At 44.4% G+C, this 24060-nt stretch overlaps 1 long non-coding RNA gene across 1 annotated transcript in view; it reads left to right on the plus strand.

The window, feature by feature from the left end:
* Positions 1-304: 304 nt before the first annotated feature.
* The window catches only part of LOC122789701, a 406422-nt gene continuing 382666 nt past the window's right edge, over positions 305-24060 (plus strand). The window contains exon 1 of the long non-coding RNA XR_006362865.1: positions 305-698. This is a non-coding gene — a long non-coding RNA (uncharacterized LOC122789701). The remainder of the gene's footprint in view (positions 699-24060) is intronic.

The raw sequence follows: 24060 nt of genomic DNA on the forward strand, positions 1-24060 counted from the left end.
CTTAAAAATCCACTGCCAATCATTAGCAGACTGGTGATCCGCTGTGGCGAACCCTAACCGGGAAAAGCCATTGCTTTATGAATGCCATTTTCCTGCATTTAGAAAGCCTTCACTACTTGGTTAACTAATAGTAACACTGAATACAGAAACACGTGCACGATGCAAGCAAAATAAACATGTTTACGCTACTAAGAAAGTTTCTCAAAACACCCTTTAAAACTTTGGGGAACGGTGATTCTTTATACCCACCCCAAAACATCTGACCACAGTCATTTTCACTTCTACACACAATACAGGACAAATTCCAGTTAAAATCTGACGGGTTCATCATTATCCCTTGGTTATGGACCTCTGGATACTGGTAAAACTCCAGACACACCTTCTGAATAGCGCAGAGACTTGAGGTAGGAAAGCAGAACTGTGGATGGGAGGAGATTTTCTCACTCCCCCCTCTCCTAAACTAGAAGCCGGGGGTTGGGATCGTTACAAGTAGGCCCGCCTCCGGCTCGAGAAAGATAAACTCTGCTCTGGATTGACTTTCTTGCGTCGCTTTGCTTTTTTATATCATTTCAAGTGCTAACGAAGTTTCGTCTCTAAGCCGATGAGAATGGTTTACTGTTACTTCTTTTTTTAAAGATCGGGGTTTTCAGGCGTTTGGCCCACAAGGAATGCCGCTATTCTCCTTCGCGCGGAATTAGGTAAGGGAAGTTGTTACATTCAAACCAAACTCCTACTTTCGTGTCTGTTGCTGTCTTAGTACTACATCAAGACGTTGAGTGTTTGGCTGGCCTTCCAGTCGCACTAGTTTGCTGTCACAAGTATTTCTCTCTGCATGTAACCGATTCGTTGGTGAATGTGTTGTATAATAAGGAGCTGGTAGACTGTGGCGGGCAATTTGAGCACTCCCATGCAACTAGAAAAGAAATATCGTGAAGAGAGTTACGTTTTCCTATGTCGTGTGGATAACGATTTGTGTTTTAGAGTGGTTTCATTGTCTTAGTTTAGTGTTTTCATAGACTAGGTGCCCATTCATTGGTCCACATCTCCTAAAATAGTTTAGGAAGTGTGCTGCTGTGTTTCTGTTGGGTACGAATCCTGAGACATTAAAATGGTTTTAAGTTTGTTATTCTTGTAAATATAATAGTAAAATGAAATGAAACGAAATATCTGACATGATGGATTTGTGTGTTCGATGTTTTACTGAGGCAATGTCCATGTGACGAGAGCAGGAAGAGACAGAAGCAGAGTTTGCAGAAGATTCCTGTTTTGATTCCTCATCCAATTTGTGTATTTTTGGCAAGTGTTCAAGGTCTGTAGCCGCTAAATATTGACAGCATTTGAGTTTCATGAAAATATATAACTTCGTATTGTAGCAACTTTCTATGTATGTTTTCACATGATTGAAATTTAATTTGACTGAAAAAAAAAAATTTCAAAATACCGAAAACTCACTTGACTGAAACCTTGCAATGCTACATTTCAAAATAATAACTGGTAAACTACAGACAATACTGCGGTGGTGGTGCTGCGGTAGAGTTGTCGCCTCACAGTTAGACGCTGCCCGTTCGATTCTCATTTAGAGCGTCTTCTGTGTGGCGACATGCGTGAATGGGCGTTCCTTCGTTGAAGGTTGTGCGTTAGGCCCGGCAAGCCAGCACGTAAAAATCTACTGCCAATCCTTAGCGGACCGGAGTTCTGTTGTGGCGACCCCTAACCGGGAAAAGCCGAAACAAACAAACTGGTAAACTACAGACATGCACACTTACAACACCAATGACTAACTTTCCAGAACTTAAAGAAATACTTATGTACCCTCTTAACAGAAACCGGATTATGTAAAACCAAACTAGGTGGGGGCTACCCCCCACACCATATATACTAACTCCAGGATCGCACTACGGTGGGGAAAAGGGCATATGCCTTTTACTTATCTTACAGTAGTCTACACGCTGCCACTACTGCTGGAATGCACAAAACCTCCACCTTATTACTTGAGATGCTTCCCATAAAAATGTAAGTAGACATAACCACATTTAGAAACAGTACATCTGATGATGTAAATCTTTGCTCTGATATTGTTGATTCTCGTCCATTCCTTACGCATGGGTATCGGTTCCGAGCATGGAACCGAGCCGGCCATTTTCCAAGCTCGCGTCTGCTTCAAACTCTCGAGCTAAACTCTTGCCAACAATCCCCCTCTCCCTGTTACCAAAGTACAGTCAATTGTTTAATTGCTTTACAAATTACCTTTCTGTCAGAAAAGTTCATATTTTATTGTCTCTTACCCTATCGCATCTAGCGTTTATAATTTCTTCAGGGTTTTTCTGCCTTTTCCTTACTACTTTTACCGCGAGGTATTCTCTCTTTACCATCGTTGGTAATACTTTCCATTTCTCTCTCATACCTCTTGTACCATTGTTGGTATTTTTTTGTTAATTAATTTGCTGTCATGGCAGATAAAAAAGGTAGTCCGGGGTTTAAGTGGTGTTCTGATTGTGGACACAAACTGCCTACATCTGATGCACACTCTTTGTGTGTTTATTGTTTGGGAGCTTCCCATTTATCTGTTGAACCACCCTGTACTATTTGTTAGAACTTTTATAATAAAACTTTGTCGGAAAGGAAAAACAAGCTGATACTGAAGGGACTTCTAAAATCTCCTTTTTCAGAGGCTATTTCTGGGTCGGAGGTCACAACCCCTCCTAGAACCCATAAGAAAATGGATGTTTCTATTAAGGCTAAGTCTTTGCTTTTGTCCCCGGCTGGGGACTCTCACCAACCAAAACATAAAAAGGCTAAAATTTCGGCTCCGGAGCTCTCTGTCAACTCCAGTGCTTTTGGTGCCTAGACCTTCGGCTCCATTAGTGATTTCGTCTCCATCTTCTCCTGCAGCCTTCTATATATTGGCACCGAGGGGCTCCTTGGTTCAGACCATTACCACTGTGTCGGCACAGACCTTGACTGCGTCAGCTCCGAGATCTTCCTCGGAACCGAAGCCTTTATTGTTGACTCCAGTTTTGTCCATTCCAGCTTCGGCACCGACAACCACTTCGGCACCGATCCCTGTAGCGGTGCAGACAATGACCTCGGCACAGATGACTTCGGTGCAGACAACAGTAGTCCAGTCTGTCTCAGTACCGTTGTCCTCGGTGCAGTCAGATGAGATGGGCATTGAGTCTGCCTCTTCTGTGGACAGTTCTGTTTCTCTCTCAGTCTCTGTGAAGTCCACTAGAAGCCTTTCTGAACGTGATGTGTTGCGTCTTGTGGACCAGGTACTCCTGGCCAGAGGTATCCCACCCCTCAGGAACTATCCTTCCTTGGGAGGTGATCACCCATCTCCAAAGACCCCCTTCTTATTCTCCTCCTTCATTGCCTTTTGAAGTCCATGGATATAGCACAGTCTTCCCCTTCTGCGGTTACCTTTATGGATTTCACTAAGAAACCGCAGTTGCCTTCGTGGCAGGAAAGTTTTGCTACGACCCAGGATGTCAGCTGTGACACGCATAGCTTGCTGCTCCACAGCCATCCAGGGACTCCGGGTCGGCAGGCTGAGCCACTTAGGGGGAGGGGTGACCCCTGTCCTAGACATATACTCCTGTTTGGGTGGACCAGCCTTCCAGCTGATGGAGAAGGCTTTCGCTGCTGCTAAGAGATACCGGACTGTCTATACCTTCGCCCTCCTCTGGTACACTGGTTCCACAAGTCACATCTATCGGACTCTGGGTGCAAGGGCCGCAGGACATATTCCCTCAGGAATCCTCTTTTCCGCTGTCTTCTCCAGCTTCTCCCGCTGAGGTCTACTGGAAAAGTTTGTGTAAGAGGAAGCACATGGACTCCCCAAAGGAGTCCCTCACCGAAGACACAGATTTCGATGAGGAGGAAGGATCCCCTCGGTCACCCTCTGAGGTATCCTTTGGCGATATCCTCGAAACCCTGAAACAGAGAGGTCACTGGCAGTCCTCTAATCTGACCTCTGAGGAATCTGTGTTCCTGCAGGCCTTTGCGCCCGACCCCCTACCTCTTGGGTTACTCCACCTGCCGATGAACTTGTCCGGCTCATCGTGCAGCATGTTTCGAAGGCTCCTGGTACTGTCAAAGCTATTTCCCGGTGGCCAGATAAGATCTTGTCCCCTCCTGCTTCGGATCCCCATTGGTCCAAAGGTCTTCCTGTGGATGCTTTGGTGGTGGCGGGCGCAACAAAAAAGGATCTGGCAGAAGAAGAAAGCCAGACTTTCCATCCGCCTAACAAAGAGTCCCAGACCTTGGACAGGATAGGGAAGCGCACCTTTGCTTCAGCGACCTTTGCTATCAGGTCCCTGAAGTATATGGCACATTTCACCAGGCTTCAGAGGGATCTGGGTGTTCTTCGTGTTTCACTGTTGCAGTCATTACATTTGGGTAATCCTGCTGGCAGGTTGCCCCCAGTCGGCCTGAATTCCAAAGTCCTGGGTCCTGCGTCGGCTGCTGTCACCCCTTCCCTGACGTCAGGTCGTCGGGTATAAAAGATGCGGCCGACACCAGTTTCTTCAGTCTTTCTTGCCACGCGGTGCACGAAGTCGAAGCAGTTCACAAGTGCCGTTCGGCCGACTCCTGAGATTTTCGTGTTCGAGTTTCAGATCCGAAGTCTTCAATAAAGCTAAGTACCCCGTTGGGGAAACTTTTTTCTTGCTCCAGACCGATGTCAGAAAAAGTTAATAATTGTATTTCTTGTGGAAAGCAAATACCTCATAAGGACTCTCATTCTTACTGTATTCTTGCCTAGGTCCTGATCACAACATTGCTGGTTGTCAGTTTTGTGCTAGATTTAACCAACACACTATTAAGCGTCGGTATGATTTTGCTTTAAACTATTTTGGATGCCAGTTTAATTATCCAGAAATGTCGTCGGATAGCCATCCGACTACCAGAGTTCACAAAAAACGCAAAGAAAAGGAGAGAGAGAGACTACCGAGGCTGAAAACCGATGACGAAGCTTCTCCTAAGCCAGTCACCGGTTCTCAGTGAGGTGCTTTCGCAGCCCCTGACGCCCGCTACTTTACAGTCACAGGCCGCTACCAACTCCCACGTGGAGTCGGCCATGCCGCTGGAAACTCAAGGTATTGGAGCCTCAGATACTATTCCTTCAGATGGGTCTTGAGCCGCTGAGCAGGCACCGGCTTCTGAGGGTGTATTCAAATCTAAACATCTTTATATTAAACCAACCTCAGCTTCAAAGGCAAAGACTAAAGCAAAAAAACAAACTTCAAGAGCCACGTGGACAGGCCTCCTATGCCCAAAAAAAAAACAGATGCTCAAAATGGCCGAAGACTTAATTACCTTGATCAGGTGTTCCCATCTCCCTTCTGATAAGAGGCCTAGGCAAGAGACTGACTGTGAATCTTCAGATCAGGTTTCTATTTCTTCTGATCAGGATTACCCCCCCCCCCATGAGGATTCTAATACTGAAGAATCTATACCTTCAGCTTCTCCACCAGAGGACTATTGTTTTGGGGAAACCTTGCATACCATGAGGGAGCATTTCCACTGGGAGAGCCAAGATTTTTCAGAATCTAGAAAGAGGCTCAGGGATTTCCTTTTACTACCTTAACACACACCACTAGCTATTCCACCTGTGTTAGATGATGTGTTTTCGGAGTCTAGTCTTACCCCTGACTCCTTACCTCCAGCTCCTGTTAAGCCTGACAGATATTACAAGGTTCCTGACTCTCATAAATTCCTTTTTAAAAACCCTGCTGCAGACCCAGAAACTATTTCACAGGGTCCCAAAGGAGTTAAGGCTTCTGCTGCAAAAAAAACCTTACAGAGATTATAGGGTACTGGATAGATGGGGGGGGGGGGGAGGTTTACACATCTGCTACCTTGGCTATAAGGGCCTTAAATTGTCAGTTTCATATGCTCAAATATCCGCAACATGTCATGGCATTGCTTAAACAGAAAATGTTATTAAACTCTGATTAACAAGGAAATGCAGGATTTATTGCATGCAGCTGAACAAGTTGGAAAGCATACTTTGCAATGTGGTTTTGATTCTTTGGAGGCCTCTTGCAGGGCTGCAGTTACGGGTTCTGTAATTAGGAGGCATGCTTAGTTAAAGGAACAAAATCTGCCTGATCATGTCAAAGTTAAATTATTAGATGCACCTTTACAGCATGATACTTTGTTTGGTGTTAAGGCAGAGGAGGTGTTAAAGAAAATGGAGGACAAAGCTAATTCTATGCAAACTGTCAAAGATTTTTTACAAGTACAGCCACCTAGGTACAGTAGATACTGGCCTACAAAGAATTGGTCCTTTCCTGTGTCAGGCAGACCTCAAAGGGGCAGATCCAGACGCCCTAGGGGTAGATCCCAGGCGCAAGGTTCCTACAGGTCAAAGCAATAGGGTGCTTCTACCTCCAAAGTTGGAGAAGACAATTCACAACCATAAAGGAAACAGTCCCAATGACTTCCCCCTGCCTGCACCAAGCACTTATCTTCTGGCAGCACCCTTAGGGGGATAATTAACACTTTTTTCTCAAAGTTGACACATTATAACCCAAGACAAGTGGGTTCTAAATATCGTGTCACAAGGGTACAAGTTCCATTTCCATACCCTGCCAAATGCAAACGGCTGGCCATATCTGCCAAAAAATCAATGGGCAGAGGCACAAAAATAAGTCTCATCCCTCATGGACATTGGGGCCATTCAACAAGTACCAGAGCAAGAGCAGGGACAAGAATTTTACTCAAGACTGTTCTTGGTTCCCAGAAAGGACAAGACCTGGAGACCAATACTGGACCTATCTATTCTGAACACATTCCTGGATATACCAAAGTTCAAGATGATGACTTTGTAGCAGCTTCTGTCCATGCTGGGCAAGAACGCTTGGCTGGTGACTCTAGACCTAAAAGAGGCATACCTGCATGTCCCAATCAGACAATTATGCGGAAGATACCTCAGATTCAAGGCTGGCTCAATGCATTACTAATTCTCTGCACTGCCCTTTGGCTTATCTACTGCGCCCAGGGTCTTTTACAAAGTGCCTGGCACCAGTAATTGCATTTTGCAGACAAAGAGGAATACAAATATATCCGTACTTGGACAACTGCCTAATTCAAGCAGAGAACAAGGACATTCTTCTACAGCATCTGGCATTTGTGAAAAGACTTCTAACATGCCTAGGGTACACAACGAAAAGAAATCAAAACTAGTACCCTCTCGAGATAATATTCCTGGGTGCAAGCTTAAATACAACTGCCCAGATGGCTTATCTCACGCCAGACAAACAAAGGCAACTGACTTAACTATTTCAAAATGTTGGCACAAAGGCCCAACTACCTGCAAGAAAAATTCTGCAGGCTTTGGGCTTCATGGCATCCTGCATCGTATTAATTCCATATGCAAGACTGCATATGATGAAACTTCAATGGTACCTAAGTGTTTGGACTCAACATTGCCACAGCTTGGAAACAATGATTACTCTCATTCCCTGCCTACAACAGGAGGTTTGTTGGTGGGCAAAGGCTTGTCACCAAAACAAGGGACAGCCATTCACATTACCCCCAGCTAGGCAGACCATAACAACGGATGCATCAGATTATGCCTGGCGGGCCCACATGACAGGAAGATGCATTCAGGGCACATGGTCCTCAACCCAATTGCATCTACATATCAATCAAAAAGAGATGCTAGCTGTTCAGAATGCCCTGACAGCCTTCAAGGACCTACTTCATCCAGGACGACTACTGATAAAAACTGACAACACCACGGTCATGTAGTATATAAACAAGCAAGGGGGCACACATTCTTAGCCCCTTTGTAGACTAGCTATGACTTTGTGGGACACAGCATTAACTTACCATGTACATCTGCAAGCACAATTCCTGCCAGGAAGGAAAAATACTCTGGCAGATGAACTAAGCAGAAATCTCCTGGATCCCCACGAGTGGCAGCTGGATTCACAAGTCTTCAGCATGATAGCAAGGAAATGGGGATGCCCAGACATAGATCTAGTTGCCTCCCCTCACAACTACCAACTAAAAAGATTCTGCACAAGGACTTATTACAGACAAGCATGGAAAGTGGACGCCCTGTCAGTATATGCCTTTCCCCCACTGCCTCTCCTCCCCAAGGTACTCCTAAAGGTCAGACAGGAGAAGCCAAAAATTATGCTGATTGCCCCACCAGTACTTGTTTCCAATCCTAAAGAACTTGTCTCAATGTCCAGCTTGGACCTTAACTCAAATACCTCATCTACTGTCCCAGAAAAACAATCAGATCCTGCACAGCCAACTCAGGACTTTAAACCTAGCAGCATGGCAGATAATGTAGTCATACAAAACACACCTCTCAGCAAAGCTGTTGTGGATGTCATTTTGGAGGCCAGAAGGCCTAGTACTAGAAAATCTTATGCTGGAAAATGGAAGAGATTCTGTGCTTGGAACCAGGCACAAGGAACTGATAAGCTGTGCCAAATATTCCTCGGATTTTGCAATACTTAACTGAGATGCTGGACAAAGGCCTATCTTTTTCATCTATTAAAATTCATGCCTCTGCCATTTTGGCTCATTACAATACAGAGCCACCAATCTTTTCTCATCCCTTATTAAAACAGTACCTCAGAGGAGCCAAAAATTTAAGGCCTCCAAGGAGATCACCAGTGCCTGCATGGGACCTCAACTATGTCTTGGAAAAACTCACCCTGTGTACTTTTGAGCCAGATACTACTGCTGATATAAAGTTTTTATCTTGGAAAACCAGCTCTGCTCCTAGCAATAACTTCTGCAGGAAAACCAGCTCTGCTCCTAGCAATAACTTTTGCAAGACGAGCTACAGGCACTCAGGGCTGTGGAACCTTTTATCATTTTTTATCCAGACAGGGTCTCTCTGAGGACAAACCCAACATTTATGCCTAAGGTGGTGTCCAGTGTGGCTCTTAACCAAACTATTCATCTGCTGACCTTTTATCCATATCCACAGAACAAGGGGGAGAGAATTCTGCATTCTTTGGGCGTACACAGACAGCTTAGATTCTACTTGGACAGAACCAAAGTTTTCAGAAAAGAGCAATTACTAGTGGCATATGCTGCAGGATCACAAGGAAAGGCTATCAAAGCAGACTATTTCAAAATGGATAGGCCACTGCATTCGTTTCTGCTACTTGCACCATGGCAAGCCAGTGCCTAAGGGCATTAGGCCACATTCAACCAGAGCTGCAGCCACTTCAGCCTATCTGAGGGGAGTACCAACCAAGGACATTTTAGAGGCTGCTACTTGGAGTTCAGTGCACACCTTTACAAAGCACTGTCATCTGCCACTCTACTCTAAATCCAGGGCAGGCATTGCCACTGCAGGGCCTCATAGCCACTCCTAATGCTGTTTAGCTCCAACCTCCATTCCGTAGCTTTGGGATTCTACCCAAATGTAATGACTGCAACAGTGAAACAGGAAGAACATAGTACAGTTGTGTACAATAAATGTAGATGTTCGAGTGTATTCACTGTTGCAGTCCAGGATATATATATATATAAATTTTGGCTACCCTTTTAGGGGGCACCTGACATCTGGGGCAAGAAAAACCTAAAGAAAATTGCGTTGGCCGCATCTTTTATACCCCTGATGACCTGACGTCAGGGAAGGGGCGACAGCAGCCGACGCAGCACCCAGGACTTTGGAATTCAGGGCGACTGAGGGCAACCTCCCAGCAGGATTATCCAAATGTAATGACTGTAACAGTGAATACACTCGAACATCTACATTTATGGTAAGTGTACACAACTGTATTTTTCTGAGCTCTCTGAAACCTTGGCTGGTGCCGTGTCTGATGAGGTCCATGACAAAGTGGTATTTTTCTGAGCTCTCTGAAACCTTGGCTGGTGCCGTGTCTGATGAGGTCCATGACAAAGTGGCCTCTCAGCTGGCCACCATTGAATCTATATCTAACTCCTCTATGCGACTGATATCTCGCGCATCAGAAGGAGCAGCTAGAGCAGCGGGTTCAGCTGCAGTATTGAGACGACATGCCTGGATGCGCTTGTGCAACTTCACGGAACCCTTTAAGTCTTCTTTTCTTAATGCCTCCATTAAGGCCTCCTCATTGTTTGGGCCCAAAATTAAAAGCACACTGGCCAGATGTGAACAGGATGGTATCTGCTGTAGGTGTCCGTTATTCTTCCCCTCAACGTGCTTTCTCCCGAAACCAAAAGAGTGGGAAGGTATGTTTCAATAAATCTCAGGGTCCTTTCCGTGACACACAGGCAGAGTTCTCCTCCAGAGGCAGAGGGGGAAACTCGCAGGGAAGACGCTCCTTTTGGGGCAGAGGGGGACAGCGTAACCAGGCTTCCAGGGATTTTTTCCCTGGTCAATCCTACCAGCGCTCCTGAAGAGCGACCCAACTCCTTTCCTCTGGAGGTGGTTGGGGGACGTTTCTCCTTGTACCTTTCTGCCTGGCTAACCATCACCACTGATTCTTGGGTACAAAGGATCATAACCAGAGGTCATCATATCCCCTTCGCTCTTTGTCCCGTCCCTTCAAAAAATCTTCCAGACGTTCTACCCAGTCAAATGGAAGAAGCAGCACTAGAGATAGAAAAGCTGCTAAGAAAAGTCCTCCAAATAGTCCCTCCAGACCAGATAGGATCCGGATTCTACTCGAGACTATTTTTGTGCCAAAGAAAACCGGGGACTGGAGGCCAATTTTGGATCTGTGTATTGAAGAAGTTTGTGAGAGTACAAAAATTCCGGATGGTCACAATACAGTTTATCCTCCCGCTTTTGGAAAAAGACGATTGGATGTGCTTTGTTTCCGTACCTAAACGACTGGCTCATTCCCGCCTCCACCAGACATCTACTGGAAAAAGCCCTGGCATACTCTCTGCTCGCTGCTCAAAGGCTAGGCATAACCATACCTCCACCAGACATCTACTGGAAAAAGCCCTGGCATACTCTCTCCTCGCTGCTCAAAGGCTAGGCATAACCATAAACTGGCAGAAATCCAATCTCAACCCATCTCAGTCGACAGAATTCATAGGGGTTATCTTGGACACAAAAAAACTGCAGAGCTGCTATTCCAGAGCACAGAATTCTAAGGATGACGCAACAACTAATTCCAATCCTTTCAAAGGAAAAATCCACGGCTCACTCGGTTCTACAGCTGTTGGGTTCCATGGCATCCTCCATCACCATTGTTCCCCTGGCCAGGTTTCACATGAGGCTTCTACAATGGCTACTGCTCACCAAATGGTATCCTTTTCAGCATCCTCTTTCAGCCATGATTTGAGTAACCCACAGGTGCAAACAGGATTTAAATTGGTGGATGACACACAATCTCTCACAATGGTCTCGCCCCTTCTCCCCCTAGCAACCCAAGGCCACAGTGACCAAGGATGCCTCTCTGGGTGGGGGGGGCTATGTCAGGGACAGACAGTCCAAGCACTTGGTCCGAACTTGAGGCCCATCTGCATATAAATGTTCTAGAGCTGAGGGCGGTGCTTCTGGCATTGCAAGCATTCCATCCCCTGCTGCCGTCTGGGACAATTGCGATTCAATCAGACAACATGGCGGTGGTCTGGTACATCAACAATCAAGGTGGAACCAAATCTTACCCGCAACGCACATTCCTGGGAGTTCCAGCGTGATAGCAGAGACTCAGCAGGTGCATTCTTTAACCTCATGAGTGGTCCCTGAATCCCTTGATAGCGGCAGAGATTTTCCACCGCTGGGGCCATCTTTGCTGTGACCTCTCTGCATCCCCGACCAACTACAAATGCAGCAACTACTTCGCTCTGATTCCTCCTCCGGGACAGTCACCCAAGGACGCTCTAGTCCACGATTGGCCCTCGGGTCTTCTTTACGCATTTCCACCCTTTCCCCTCATTCCCCAGTTTCTGAAGAAAGCCCGTCGGTTGAAGAGCAAGGTGATCCTTATAGCACCGTATTGGCCTCGACAGATTTGGTTCCCCTTCCTTTGGCCTCACCTACTAAGATCGACCATGGATTCTCCATCCAACCCCGGACTTGGTCTTACACCCAAAGAACCTGATTCATCCCAACTTGAACAGCTTGAAGCTCACTGCTTGGTTACTCCAATTCCCTTGATTACCAGGCAGAATGATCTTTCTTTACCAGCACGTGATATTTTCATTGCTTCTCATAAGTCTTCCACTAGAATTACTTATCTGCGTAAGTGGAAAAGATTTATCTGTTGGCTGAAAGATAAACAAGTAGACCCCTTTTCGGCACCAGTGTCGATAATATTAGACTATCTGGCAGACCTGTTTCAATCGGGTCTATCGGCCTCTACCATTAGAGTTAATTTGTCTGCAATTTCTAATTTTCATGAGGGTGTCCAAGATTCCTCTCATGTCCAAGAAATTGTACAAACCCTTCATAAAAGGTGTGAATTATCTGAAGCCACCTTTTAGAGAACCTATTCAACCATGGGATTTATCGTTCGTTCTACAAGCTCTAACAATGTCACCTTTCGAACCAGCCTCTTCTTGCGACCTCAAGTATTTGTCATGGAAAAACCTTGTTTTTGGTCACTTACTTCTGCCAGACGTATTTCAGAACTTCAAGCTTTGTGTATCAAGAGTCCATACTTGATTTTTCATAGAGATAGTGTCTCTGAGAACTAATCCGTCATTTCTGCCTAAAGTGATCTCTGAAATGTCCATTAATCAAGCCATAGAATTGCCAGTTCATTTCTGCCTAAAGTGATCTCTGTAATGTCCATTAATCAAGCCATTGAATTGCTAGTTTTCTTTCCCAATCATTCAAACAGAAGAGAGTATTGCCTACATACCCTAGATATACGTAGGCAAATCCATTTTCACTTAAACAGGACTAAACCCTTTTGTAAATCTGACCAGTTATTTTGGCCTTTTCTGGACCTAGATTAGGATCTGCTATTGGCTAAGGTCACATTATCTAGATGGTTGAAGGACTGTGTGACCTTTTATTTATACACCGCATAATATTTCGTTGCCTACTACCATGAAAGCTCATTCAACAAGGTCGGTGGCAACTTCTGCTGCCTTTCATGCCAGAGCTTCTTTACATGACATCTATGCAGCTGCAACTTGGGCTATGCCTCATACCTTCATCAATCATTACAAATTGGATTTGGCCTCCAGGAGAAGAGTATCTTTCGGTTCTGTAGTGCTCAGGAATGTCCTTCCATGAGAGCCTCCCAGAAATAGAGGTAGCTGGGGACTCTGTCCCATGCATAAGGAATGAACAAGGATTAACAGTATCAGATAAAGAAGTTATGTCTTACCATAACGTTCCATCTGTATTGTTGATCCTCATTCAATCATTACGACCCTCCCTACTTCCTCCTCCTGTGGTTTCTAGTGGATCTCACCATCCGGTTCTCTTAGGTTATTTGACCAGAGGTAGCCTCTACCTTCTTTGACTTGCAAACTTAATATGAGGTAACAGGGAGAGGGGGTTTGTGGGTAAGAGTTTAGCTCAAGAGTTTGAAGCTGACGCGAGCTTGGAAAATGGCCGGCTCGGTTCTGAGCTCGGAACCTATACCCATGCGTAATGACTGAACGAAGATCAACAATACAGATGGAACATTATGGTAAGACATAACTTCTTTTTCATTCATTACAGATAGGACCTTGGTTCTGTCCTCGGAACCGATACGGCAGTTTCCCAGCTCGTGCAAGCCAAAAACTCTCAGCTAAGAACCTACCCACAGTGCCCCTCTCCTAGATACTCCAGATCTCGTTATCTCTCTTAAAGCCAAGTAGTAAATTGTTGATTTTTTTATGACAGTTTTTCTTCGAAATTACTAAAATTTTAGTCAAGTTAGCCTTTTCTCACTGTCTCCTATAACCTAGGCCTATTTCCTACCCTCTTCCTTGGTAATTTAATTTTTTATCCTTTTTGTTACTGTTCCTCTCTCCTGTCTTTGACAGGCCTTCCCTTTTTACTAGTGGTGTTCCTTAACATAACATCACTGGTATTTTCTTCCTTATTTTTTCTATAGAATAGCATTGTTTCCTTATCATGTCAGACAAAGCTAAGTTGGGTTTTAAACCGTTTGGACGTAAGATGCCTAACTCAGATACACATGTCCGTTGTGTCTACTGTTTGGGCGTGGATCATATTAAAGCTGATAGTGACATTTGTGCTAGTTTTAGTAATCGGACACTAGCAGAACGTAAGAATAATTTTAAAAGGTTTATTCAAGACATGGGGTAGGGTTGCAAGATGTTAGCCTTTTCTTACACAGAAAAACATTGAGGCCTGGCTAAAATTTGTAAGACAATACATCAAGTCTCCCAAAAGCATGTGAGAAAATGTGTTATGGTCTGATGAGACAAAGGTTGAACTTTTTGGCCACAATTCCAGAAGATACATTTGGTGCAAAAACACCACTTCGCATCACCAAAATAACACCATCCCCACGGTGAAGCATGGTGGCGACAGTATCATGGTTGGGGTTGCTTTTCTTCAGATGGAACTGGAGCTTTCGTCAAGGTGGTGGGAATTATGAACAGTTCCAAATACCAGTCACTTTTGGCCCAAAACCTTCAGACATCTGCTAGAAAGCTGACGAAGATGAATTTCACCTTTTATCACAACAATGACCCCAAGCATACAACCAAATCAACAAAAAAATGGCTTCACCAGAAGAAAATTAAAGTTTTGGAATGGCCCAGCCATAGTCAGACCTAAATCCAATAGAAAATCTGTGGGGTGACCTGAAGAGGGCTGTGCACAAGAGATGCCCTCACAATCTTACAGATTTGGAGCACTTTTGCAAGGAAGAGTGAAGAAAGCCTGTCACAAGTGGTGTCCCACAGGGCTCAGTCCTGGGCCCACTCTTGTTTGGCATCTACTTTTCCGAAGTACAAGCAAACACAGGAGGGTTATGGCTGACAAAGTTTGCAGATGACTGCAAACTGGGCGCCATAGTAGAAAACACATCTTACACAGATATCCTTCAGAAGGGTCTCACAGAAACGGATAACTGGTGCCAGAGCCACGGCCTAAAGTTAAATGCCAAAAAATGCATAGTCATACCCTTCGGGAAAAACAAGGTTACCCTAGCTACCAAATAGGTGGCAATCCACTGAGCACAGAAGAAGTTATCAGGGACCTGGGGACCCAGGTTGATAGTAGTCTGTCATTCGACACCCATGTAGCTAAAGTAGTTAGGAAGTCCTTCTACATTGCCCACCTTATCATGAAGGGATTCTCATCTAGATCAAGGGAGGTCATAGTCTCCCTTTACTCATCACTCATCAGACCAATGATTGAGTACAATGCCCCATTCGGAATGTATCTGACCCGACACTTGCAGCAGCTGGAGAGGCCACAAAAGTTCCTCACCAAAAGGATAAAGGGTCTCAAAAATCTGTCCTATGCTGCCCGACTGAAAGAACTCCAGCTCTATTCAGTCGCTTACGCTTGCTCAGAGGTGACCTTTGCCTAACATACAAGGCCATGTCAAACCCAGATTTGATGAATATGCTTCACCTCAAAAATCTAGATCCATCAGAGCCACAAGGCGGAGACTTAAACCTCGACACGGCTATTAATAGGACGTGCTGGAGGGATAGATTCATCACCCAAAGACTCCCTATGCTGTGGAACAAAATCCCGGTACATGTGAGGCAGAGCACCTCGCTGGCCTTGTTCAAGAGAAATCTTGACCAATGGATGGGAGATCGCAGATATACCCCAGGAATTACCTCAGTGTCACTGCTCGACAGAGGCACAGCAAAATAATGGGTATAGTTCCCCATACTAAAGGGGTGGCGTAAGCCACAAAACAATGGGCTAGGCTTATAAATGCCCTCGGGCAGATAGCCTAGTATGAACCTATGAAATATTGCGAAGTCAGGATGTGCCATGCTGATCGACTCCTACACAAGAAGACTGAATGCTGTAATTAAATCAAAAGGTGTTTCAACAAAAGTATTAGTTTAAGGGTGTGCACAATTATGCAACCAGCATATTGTACGTTTTTTTTATTTTTTCACCGAACAGATTGAATTGTACAGGATATAGATCACATTAAAGGTGAGAAATGTTTTGAAATTATTTACTATGGTCTCATTTTTTATATCACAAAAACCTGGCATATATATATATATATATATATATATATATATATATATATATATATATATATATATATATATATATATATATATAGATTATATATATATATATATATATATACACACACACACACACACGACTGAAATTTAATTTGACAGACACCAATATCGAATTTTCAAAATACTGAAAACTCATTTGACTGAACCTCATTATACTGAATTGCAAGCAACAGACATGATGTGGGTCTCCCTTCTCTTGTGACTTGCTTGTAATAAAAGGAATTACCGTAACATAGTGCTGATTGTCGGAATACCGATAATCATATAGAAAAAAAAGAAATGATGTCTTAGGTTCATAGGATGAGGCTATCTGCCCAAGGGCATTTATAAGCCTAGCCCAAAGTTTTGTGGCTTTCACCACCCCTTAAGTTTGAAAGGTACTGTGCCCATTAGTTTACCGTGCCTCTGTCCAGCAGTGACACTGAGGTGATCCCTGGGGTAAACCTGGGTAAACCTGCGATCTCCCATCCATTGGTCAAGATTTCTCTTGAACTGGGCCAGCGAGGTGCTCTGCCTCACATGTACCGGGATTTTGTTCCACAGCATAGGGAGTCTCTGGGTGATGAATCTGTCCCTCCAGCACGTCCTATTTATAACTGTGTTAAGGTTTAAGTCTCTTCCTCTTGTATTTCTTGTGGATTTAGATTTTTTGAGGTGGAGCATGTCCATCACTTCCGGGTTTGACATGGCCTTGTATGTTAGGCACAGGTCACCTCTGAGCCGACGGTATGCGACTGAATAGAGCTGGAGTTCCTTCAGTCGGGCAGCATAAGACATATTTTTGAGACCCTTTATCCTTTTGGTGAGGAACTTTTGGGGCCTTTCCAATTGCTGCAGGTGTCGGGTAAGATACATTCCGAATGGGGCATTGTACTCAATCATTGGTCTGATGAGTGATGAGTAGAGGGGAACAATGACCTCCCTTGATCTAGATGTGAATCCCTTCATGATCAGGTGGGCAATGTAGAAGGTTATTTCTAACTACCTTGGCAACGTGGGTGTCAAATGAAAGGTTTCTGTCAACCTGGGTCCCCAGATCCCTGATAACCTCTTCTGTGCTTAGTGGATTGCCACCTATATGGTAGCTAGGGGTAACCTTGTTTTTCCCGAAGGGTATGACTATGCATTTTTTGGCGTTTAACTTTAGGCCATGGCTCTGGCACCAGTTATCCGTTTCTATGAGACCCTTCTGGAGGATATCTGTGTCTGATGTGTTTTCAACTATGGCGCCCAGTTTGCAGTCATCTGCAAACTTAGTCAGCCATAATCCTCCTGTGTTTGCCTGTACTTCTGAAAAGTAGATGCCGAACAAGAGGGGGCCTAGGACTGAGCCTTGTGGGACACCACTTGTGACCGGCTTGGAGTCTGACATGGCACCAGCCACTCTGACCCTGTGGGTTCTGTCACTTAGCCAGTTTGCAACCCATCTTGTGACGTATGGGTTTACATTTAAGTTGGTGAGTTTTTCTATGATACCCGAGTGGGGTATTGTGTCCAAAGCTTTTGCAAGGTCAAGGTAGGCTGTGTGGACTGCCTTGCCCTCATCAATGGCCTTGGTGACTGTTTCAAAAAAAACAACCAAGTTTAAAAGGCATGATCTGCCCTTGACAAAGCCAAACTGGGTTGGATCCAATGTCTGTAAGGCCCCTATGTCTTTGTTTATGAGTTCCATTATGATCCTCTCCATAGCTTTGCAGACTAGGCTTGTCAAGCTGATGGGGCGGTAATTACCAGGGTTAGTGGAGGCACCGCCTTTGTAAAGTGGGACCACAGTTGCCGTATGCCATTCCTTGGGTACGTATCCTGAGGTGAGGCTAAGATTAAACAGCTGCCCTAACGGCGGGTTTAATTCCTCATTGAGTTCGTGGAGCACACAACCGGGGACACCATCTGGTCCCATAGATGCTGTGTTTTTTTGCCTTGGAAAGAGCGGTTTTCACCTGAGCGTTTGAGATGTGTGGGAGGCTACAATCTGCTGGGATAGATGTCTCTCCTTTTGGGGGGGGGGAGAAATTTGCACTGAACCTGTCAGCCAGTATGTTGGCAATGTCTGTTGGTTCAGTGATTTTTACTTCATTTTGAACTAATTCTGAGCATATCTGGGAGTTTCCTCCCAGGTTTCTAACATAGCTAAAGAAGGCCTTATGATTGTCTTTTGAGTCCTTAGCGACTTTTCTTTCAAAATTTGCCTTGGATGATTTTATGAGCGATCGTAGTTTTTTACTTATAGTGATCAAGGGTGTCTTCCCTTTTAAGGATTTTGCTCTATCTTGTAGTAGCTTTCTCCTTTTATTGTAGAGCTTGTTAATGGCTGGGGTCCACCAGACTGGGCGCTTGCCTTTGGTGCAAAGAATCATTGTTTTGTTTGGGATTGCCTGATCCATGCAGTCCTGGAGGTGCTGATGGAAGGCATTTGTAAGCGATTCAGCTGTTTGGGTAATGGTTTCCGCTGGCTCAGGGGCCTTGAAGGAAACCACACCAGACTTAAGAAGCGTGAAGTTGGCTTTTGAGAAGTTCTTCACTGTGGTCTTTTTTATCTGGGGTGGGGGCGGGATGTGGACTTCCAGTGAGATTAGTTTATGATCTGATCTCACCAATGAGGGGTACACCTCTGGTGCTGAACATTGTGTCCCCATGTTCGTGATGATGAGACCTAGTATGTTTTCTCCTCTTGTGGGGATGGTGACTAGTTGTTCCATGGCATTTGAGTTTATGAACTCTAGGAACCTTTGGGCTAGAGTGTTGGGGCTTGAGTAATGATCCCAGTCTATATTCGGGTAGTTGAAATCACCTAATATGATGGTGTTTGGAGATACATTTATCCCCTCGAGTGTTTTCAGGAAAGCTGTGTGATGTTCCTGAGTTTGAGAGGGTGGCCTGTAACATGCTATAAATTGCAGAGCAGTCTTTCCTACGGTTACTTGCACCTGGATGGTCTCCGATGCTTCGTACGTTGCCACCAACCTGGAGGTGTGGGTATCCTTTATGAATATGGATACCCCCCCTCCTTTCTTGGTGTGGTCCGGATTTTGGGGCCGGAACGCATGATATGAGGTAAAACCTGATGGTGCCGGGGTGCTCTCAAGAGCCTTGAACCAGGTTTCAGTCACAGCACAGACATCGATGTTCTCCATACTGAGAAGGGCTTCGAGTGCGTGCATCTTGAGGTTTAGACTTCTGGCATTGAGCAGCATTACCCTTAGTTTATTTTCTTTTTTGTGTTCTAGGGTGGTAGGTTTAGAATTTGAGCCTTTCCTAAAAAAGGCACTATGGGGGTGGCAAGAGCCTTTGCCAATATCTGGAAGCCCAGGGGTGACAGGTGCAAGCCGTCCCTTCTGGCAGCGTGGCTTGTCCAGCATGTCATCCCAGGCAGACAGACATTGGATCCCCTTTGAATGACACCAGAGATTAAGCCAATTATTAAAGCTGATCATCTTGTCTCTGTATTGTGGCATCATTCTTGGTGAAGGTAGGATACTGCTCAGGGTCAGGGTCATACCTGCCTGGGCTACATAATCAGAGAGCTCCTCTATGTCTCTTTTCATGTAGTCCAGGGAGGTACGTCTCAGGTCATTCACGCCAGCATGGACAATGACTGAGTCATACTTGTGCTTGCGTTATGTGGCAGATTCTAGCGCCCGACAGGCAGCTTACTGTGACCTTCTCCTTACTCAATCTGGTGAGTGGGATGTCAGTGTGTCTGACTATGGAGTCACCTATGACAAGTGTGTCTGGCATTGTGTTTGGCCTTAAGGGCTGTGACTGTTTGGCACACTGACTTTGTGGTCTATGTGTTGCATGTGGTCTATGTGTTGCATGTGTTGTGTCATGAGCTGGCAGTTGTTTGGGTGTCTGCTTTGGTGGCCTCTGCTGTTTTGGTAGATTTTTGATCAGAGCCTCCGAGTATGTCTTTGTACATGTCTTATGTACTTTAAATAAAATTTATAATGATGTGGTATCTCTTATTTAACCAGATTATTAAGTAGATTATTAAGTCTGTGATTTTATCCAAGACAATATACTACATGGCTGGAAATTTTTTATTTATTTTATTTTTATTTATTTAACATTTATTGACCGGGAAAGTCCGACTAGGTTCCACAGATCCTGTTTTCAGTGGAGGCCCAGGGAGAAATGCTCCAGAAGCATGTTTTTAGAATGTGGGAGGAAACCTGAGTACCCGGAGGAAACCCACGTGAACGCAGGGAGAACATGCAAACTCCACAGAGAAGGCACCCCAGCCGAGAATCGAACCGGAGAACCTCTTGCTGTGAGGCGACAGCATTAACCGCCGCACCACTGCACCGCCCAGGAAATATATCAACCTTGATTCATTTGGTAATCAAAAATATATATAAATATATACATATACATTTTGCATGTAAAAAACAATTTCTATTTTCATAACCTGTTGTTAAAAAATATCACTTTCGTCCTTCTAGACTTCTTCAGGTCTGTGTACAAGAACCCTAAAAATGATCTATAAATATATATATAATTGTATAATTAGCTAGTATTGTTATTACACATCATTTTGAATAAAATGGAAAAAAGAGCCAGAAAAAAATAAAAATAAGAAAAAAATGTATGTATGATGATGGAAACAAAATATACTCAAATTACAACTGATTTAAAATGGTATTTAAAACCAACTGGTAGAATAAAATAAAATAAAATTAGTCATGTAATGAATGTGGCAATTTTCTAAGTTCCAGTACCCATTTAATTGAACAGTAGTAGTTTAGTCCAGGCTTTAATTGCACACGAGTTCATGTTTCTCCAGAATATTTGGGATGTCTTCTTCACGATCACCCATGTCTATGTGATCCAGGATCTGGAACTTAAAACCTGTGTGTCGTTTATGAAGAGAAAGGTGTTTGGTTAGTGCATTATTTTTACATCCAGAGCGGATTTCTGACAGATGACATGAAATCCTATGCTTGAGTTTATTTACAGTCTTGCCCACATAGAATGCAATTAATTCATTGCCCTGTAATATACTTTTGTAGTGTTACAGTCACCCCCTGCACTGGTTTTAATGATTTTCTTTAAATAAGGGCAATCCTTCGTGAAGTTTACCTCTTCCCATAGCTATACTTCAACCACTTTCTTAGATGTGCAGATTTCCAAGGACACCAACAATAAAGTACAGTTTTGTACCTACCATAAATGTAGATGTCCGATAGATATGCAACTGCAGTCCTGACATATGGGTTGTCCTGCCTCAGGCAGCCCTTTGGTCGGCCGGATTCCAAAGTCTGGGTCTGGCGTCTGCTGATGTCGCTTCTTCCCCGACGTCAGAGCGGCTGGGGTATAAAAGCATCAGTCAACGCCATCTTCTTCAGTGTTTCTTGCCCCAGATGCCAGGTGCCCTCCAAGGAAGGCTAAATTTAGAGAATGGATAAAATTCCAGACATGCACAACAGTAATAAACAGATACACCATAACAGCTATCCCCAGCTAATTAGAAAAAGGGGGAGTGGACCCAAAAAAGAGAATTACAGAGGGGTAGGAGGGAGGGAAAACCTGACTGCAGTTGCATATCTATCGGACATCTACATTTATGGTAGGTACAAAACTGTACTATGTCCTTCAAGAATGCAACTGCAGTCCTGACATATGGGTTGAATACCATAGCCAAGCTGGGGGTGGTAGGATCTAAGGTAAGGATGGTGTAGCTAAAATGCCCTGCAGGACTGCAGAAGCAAAGCCTGCTTGGGATCTGGAATATAAAGGCAGGTTGTAATGTTTGGAAAATGCATGCACGGAGCTCCATGTAGCAGCCTCTAGAATGTCCTTTGTAGCCACCCCTCTTGGAAAGGCTGTGGAGGTGGCTGTAGCTCTGGTGGAGTGTGGCCTGATATTGGCTGGCACACCTTTTCCATGGAAAGAGTAGCAGAATCTGATGCAGTTTCCAATCCATTTTGAAATTGTTTGTTTGGAAATTGCCTTTCCTTGTACTCCAGCAGCGTAAGCTACAAATAGTTGGTCAGACTTTCTGTTGGCCTTTGTTCTGTCCAAGTAATAGCACAATTGTGCAATTGTCTGTGTATGTCCAAAGTGTGCAAAAGCTTTTCTCCTTTATTTTGAGGATTGGCTGAAGAAAGTAGGCAGGTGAATTGCTTGATTTAGAGAAACCCTGGATATCACTTTTGGCATGAATGAAGGATTGGCTCTTAAAGAGACTGTCCTGATGGAAAATAAGAAATGGAGGTACTGCCATGAGGGCCTGTATCTCCGAGACTCTTCTTGCTGAAGTAATTGCCAACAGGAAAACTGTTTTCCTGGAGAGAAATTGCAATTCTGAAGATGCTGCTGGCTCGAAAGGAGGAAGAGTTAATTTTTCCAAGACGAAGTTGAGGTCCCATGCAGGCACTGGTGGTTTTCTTAGAGGTTTGATATTCTTTATCCCTCTTAGAAACTGTCTTAGCAAAGGATGTGAAAACACAGGTGGATCACAGTTGTATTTTGCTGAAATTGCTGAAGCGTGTATTTTTATGGAAGAATATGAAAGGCCATTGTGAAGCATTTCTGCCAAGTATTCTAGTATCTGTGGGATGCTCATTACTGATGCATCCTGACCCTTGTTGGCATTCCAGATGTTGAATCTCTTCCATTTGGCTGAATAAGTTTTTCTGGTGGAAGGCCTGCGTGCTTCCAGTAAGATCTCTTGAACTTTTTTGGAGAGAGAGATATGGGGAGAAGTCATGGAACCCTCCAAGCTGTCAGTTGCAATGTTTGCAGGTTGGGACTGTAATTGTGCTGAGTTATAAGCAGAGGCCATTTAGGCAGGAGCCACGGCTTGGTGCGAGTTATGCTCCTTCGTAATGGATACCAGTGCTGTCTTGGCCAGTCTGGAGCTATCAAAATGCCTTTCGGTTGTTCTGCTTTGATCTTCAGTAACACCTTGGTCATTAATGGTAGAGGTGGGAATGCATAGATTGTTAGAGAATTCCAGCTGAAGGAGAGAGCATCCATTCTCTAGGCTTGAGGATGGTGTGTCCTTGAGCAGAACTTCTTCAGATGATGATTGAGGTGTGAGGCAAAGAGATCTATGTCCGGCCTTCCCCATGCCTGAGTTATTTGTGAAAAAATGTCTGGATGCAACATCCATTCGTGCGGGTCCATAATGTTTCTGCTTAGACTGTCCGCCAGAACATTGTCCTTGCCTGGAACAAACTGGGATTGCAACTGTATGTTCAGTTTCAGGGACTTTTCCCAAAGAGTCATTGTTAGTCTGCTGAGGGGGTAAGAATGGGTGCCTCCCTGTTTTGTTTATGTACCACATAACAGTGGTGTTGTCTGTCTTTTTTTATTAGCAGATGACCTTGCTGAAGAAATTTTCCGAAGGCCTCGATTGCATGAATCACTGCCAGCATCTCTTTTTGATTGATGTGCAGATGCAATTCCTGGGGTGCCCATTGCCCTTGAATGCATCTGCCTTCCATGTGCGCCCCCCATCCATGATCTGAGGCGTCTGTTGTAATGGTTTGGCTTGCTTGAGGTTTGTTGAAAGACATGCCTTTGTTTAGCTGGCTTGCTTGTGCCCACCACAAAAATTCCTTTTGTAGACATGGAATGAGTGGCATAATTGCTTCTAAGTTGTGGCTGTGTTGAGACCATAAACTTTTTAGGTACCATTGTAGTCATCTGGGTGTGCTTTGCTAGGCTTTTGAAGTAATCTGGTAATTGCTCTTGTTTTTCTTCTGTGAGGAAAGCCATTTGTGAGTCTTGTGTCCAGTTTGGCTCCTAGAAAAATTATTTGTTGGGATGGCAGTAGTCTTGATTTTTGAATGTTGATTGTGTATCCCAAAGCCTGTAGTAAGTGAATGACATAGTCCAAGTTTCTTATCCAGGCTTGCTTGTTGTCCGCTTGTATAAGGCAGTCGTCCAGGTAAGGGTATATTTGTATCCCCTGAGGTCTGCAATGTGCAATTACTGATG

The sequence above is a fragment of the Protopterus annectens genome, chromosome 15.part0 (genome assembly GCF_019279795.1).
Source record: "Protopterus annectens isolate FY-2018-M chromosome 15.part0, PAN1.0, whole genome shotgun sequence".
NCBI classification, from domain to species: domain Eukaryota; kingdom Metazoa; phylum Chordata; order Ceratodontiformes; family Protopteridae; genus Protopterus; species Protopterus annectens.